This window comes from Bombina bombina, chromosome 3 (assembly GCF_027579735.1).
Source record: "Bombina bombina isolate aBomBom1 chromosome 3, aBomBom1.pri, whole genome shotgun sequence".
In the NCBI taxonomy this organism is placed as follows: Eukaryota; Metazoa; Chordata; class Amphibia; order Anura; family Bombinatoridae; genus Bombina; species Bombina bombina.
This window is the reverse complement of record NC_069501.1, coordinates 483,830,508-483,834,304: the sequence shown is the minus strand read 5'-3', so window position 1 is coordinate 483,834,304 and position 3,797 is coordinate 483,830,508. Positions and strand designations below refer to the sequence as shown.

The 3,797-nt window shown below is 42.5% G+C and overlaps 1 pseudogene; it reads right to left on the bottom strand.

Annotated features, from left to right (window-relative positions):
• Positions 1-2,382: 2,382 nt before the first annotated feature.
• LOC128651738 (spindlin-Z-like) lies at positions 2,383-3,282 on the bottom strand (annotated as a pseudogene).
• Between the last annotated feature and the right edge of the window lie 515 nt (positions 3,283-3,797).

The window sequence follows — 3,797 nt, the reverse complement described above, 5'->3', positions numbered from 1 at the left end:
AGTAATTGGTTTCATTTCCCTTCTTTTTCGGAGTGTGATGGGAGCAAGATCTGTGAATATTTGAATGTTGTGTCCTTCAAATTCTATGCATTTTTTTTCTCTGGCTGCTTTCAAGATTCTTTCTTTGACGTGGTAATAGTGCATTTTCAGGATTATGTCCCTATTTGCATTTTGTTGGGGTCTTGTAAGGGCTCTGTGTACCCTGTCCATGAGGAGTGTAGATGGATCAATATCTGGGACTAGTTGTGTGAACAACTCAGTAATGGTTTCTTCTAAATTTTTGTAAGTCTCTGGTAGGTTCCGGATTCTTAAGTTAGATCGTCTTGATCTATTTTCTAGATCCTCTATCTGCTCTTCAAGCCTGCTGATATATGTCGAATTATCTTGGATAGAGTCTCTTAAAATAGGGATTTCCTCAGTCACATTGTCAAGTTTTTCCTCTAATTCAGCAGTTCTCTCCCCTATTTCCCTGAGATCTTGTTTTATTTCTGATAGAGCTGTCTTGAATTCTTCTTGAAATAGAGATTTAATCTGCTGTAGAAGTTCTTTGTTTGGTTCTTCTATTCCGGCTTCCTCATGTATTTCTGAGCTCTGTGCTTGTGGGCTAGTTATAGGGTTAGGAATACTTTTATCAAGTCCTTTATGCTTTGATTGAGATCTTGACAGGCACTCTTTTACTGTTTGTGATTTATTTTTCATCTTGTGGTTTTCAGTGGGTGGTGAGATGAATCTTTTATGGGGTCTTCCTTGTAATGCAGCTGTTTTATATAGCCCTTGTGCTAGTTTATTCTCAGGATCTCTAAGTGCTATTTAGGAATTTTTGTTCATAGCTGTTGTTACCCCATACTCAATAGGCAGTCGTGTTCGATGTTCAGGCCTCTTGGCTGCCTCTTTTCACATCACTTTCACATTTAGCTTATATGAGGAGGAGTATGGTGGTAGTGTGAAGTCTCACTTGTCGAATGACTTGCAGGCTCCTGTTAATCCCCTTCAGAAATTCCCAGGTCACCAGTATCATTAGTGATAGCCTAGGTAGAGGATTTGGTTTTGTTGGAGTCCTATAAGGAGACTATTTAGGAGTGTTGGAACTAGCACTCACATTGGTGTGATTTACTGAGGAACACTCTGTTTTCCGTGTGTCAGTGGTTATTACCCTGTTTTGTTCTCTGAATATTAGCTAGGATAATCCCAGTCTGGGGGACTGATTGCTGTGCTTACCCCTCTCAATGTAGCGGGGTCTGTTAATAGCTTACTGTCCTGAGTCCCTCAGTTGGGCCTAGCTTAGTATGCTTGCAAATTGCGCAAAAACAGTATGGCGGAGATTCGCGCCAACGCCTCCCCTGATTACTTTCAAGTATTGATTGACTTACTTGTGATAGAACCTCTCCGTGGAGTAGTGACCTTATCGGGTGCTGCAATTGCGTTTGTGGCTTTTAGATCGTGGGAGGTCGCATGTGCGTCCGCATCTGTTGCTGAATGGTAGGCCTCCGTGATCTGAATCTTCTGGGCCAATGTGAGTGTTGATGGTATCACTTCACCTTGTATCTTAGAGTCTGTTGTGTCCCTCCGGAGCGGGGCCCCGACCCTCCGGAGAGGCACAGTGAAGCCAGGTTAAGGGGTTTTGAGATTTTCGGCAGCGTGTAACTTCTGCAGCAAAGGTGGCGGGTCTCTCCCGCAATCTTCCGGCAAATGTTTCCAGAGGGTTTGCAAGGTTAAGTTAGCTGCTGGTATTTTCCCCCTTACTATTATCTTTTCCCTTCGATTTCTGGGTCTATATCGAGGTTCCGGATGGGCCGCAGCCGCGGTCTTTCCTGCTTTTCTTCCGGTGCTGGTGATCCGGTCCCCAACGATCTTGCTTAAAACCTTTCAGTTGTTGTTGAAAAAGGGTTGAACACCTCTGCTAGAGCTCAGGGGTTGGAATTTAGGAAATTTTGCCTGAATTTATCAGCTTTATAACTACTTTTAGGAGTTTTATGTGCAGAGCTACACAGACCTGCGACTTCTCCTGTTGCTGGCTAGCTCCGCCCCCCGGGAAAAATACTTTTAATTGAAATACATACTGATAACTATGTTAAAGTAGTTAGATATACCAAACTGGACTTGTATTGATGAGGAATGAGTGCTTAAGAAATACAACAATTACATTTTTATAACCTTTTTTTCCCCCACTTTGAAAATTTACAGAATTCGCCCAGTTTGTCTCTTGCATCCATGCTTCTTTTGTTTGAATTCACCACTACTAGATCAGTTTCCTTCTAAAGGATAAATTCAATTATGCAAAATGAGTTGTAATTCACAGAACGTGGTTTGTTTCCTTTTGATGAGGATTTTTTTTTTTTGTTCTTAGCAACAAAACTGCGTTACTTCATTTAAGGGGTTGCGGGCTTGCCTGGAATCTGAAGCGTCACATAATTGGACAGAAGTGGACAGGTTTGTCTACATATTTTACATTTAATAAATCCACCTGTTTGGCAATAAGTCAAATATTACATCTACGATGTCTTCACCAAATCGTAGACATAAATATGGACATTGTCATCAAATTTTATGAAATAAACAGAGGGTTTGGCTTCCACTTGGTGTATTACCATGCCAGTCCTTTTTGAGCCATCTTCTTTGGCATACTCCACTTGCTTTCCTACAAGGCTGTCCACAACTTCTCCTGGTTCTCTTTCTGCTGGAGGGGAATCATTAGAGTCTGGCATGATGCGGAGATCTCCTTCTTTGTAGTCATCTAATAGCTGATACATATATAAAACTGGGTCCTTCTCGAAGGTTATATAAAACCATGTGTTCATTATGGGAGCTCTTGCTAAGACCATTCCTCTCCACTCATCCTTAGAACCATCTTCTGTTTCAAACATGTGTTCAACAGCTTTACCAATCATTGTGTCTGCCAAGTGAGCATCACTAATTCGAGATGAAGCAACTCTATCTGGAAGAACTTCAAGAGCAGACACTCGCTCGTCCTTGTGGAGTTCTAGTCCATAGACACAATCAAATCCATCATATTTAATAAGATAAAGGGATGGGTTGACTGGCACTTGATCCAATACAGTTCCTTTCCATTGTGTTATTGGGCCACTACCTTCTTTACAACCATGCTGTATTCTGCAACCTACAATATTCCTCCGGGGCTGGGAAATTGGTTTGCTTGGACCAACATTATTTCGATGCTTCTTGTGAGAAGTCCTTTTTTTTCATCATACTGGCAGACACACCTGCATGTGCTGCATCACCTCTGGCTCTCTGACCTGCTGCCTTTCCGAATGGGGTCTTCATTCATCTGTGTATAAAAGGGCAGCAAAGCTGCCAAACTAGGGTAAAAATCCTTTTCCTCCAATTACCCTTTTTTGTTCCAGTCTATACAAAGAAACTGTGTCCTTTTAGTCCACCATCCAAGCAAGATTTCTGTGTTTCAATCCACAGCAAGTGGTTCCGATGTCAGGCTACTCCAACCTGAAGAGTGCTGCATAGACGTAACATTCAGTTTACTACACAGTCCCTCCAGTCCTTGCGATTTGTTGCAGTACTCTGTCTCAATGATATATTTTTTTTTTTTAGTGTCCTAACCTCCTCCCTTTTTTCTGCCTGCCTTATCCGTCATAGGTTTTGTCGGCAGCACTAACAGCAACTCCCGCCTCAAGCTCTCCTGCTGAACTTCCAGACCCGGCCCATACCCTCACATTCCAGTTCCTCGTTTTCCTTCGTCTTTGGAACCCCTCCCCCCACTACATTTCCTCTGCCAGATCCATATGTCCTCTTTCATGCTGCTGTTTTGTGGAGGGTCCTGGAGC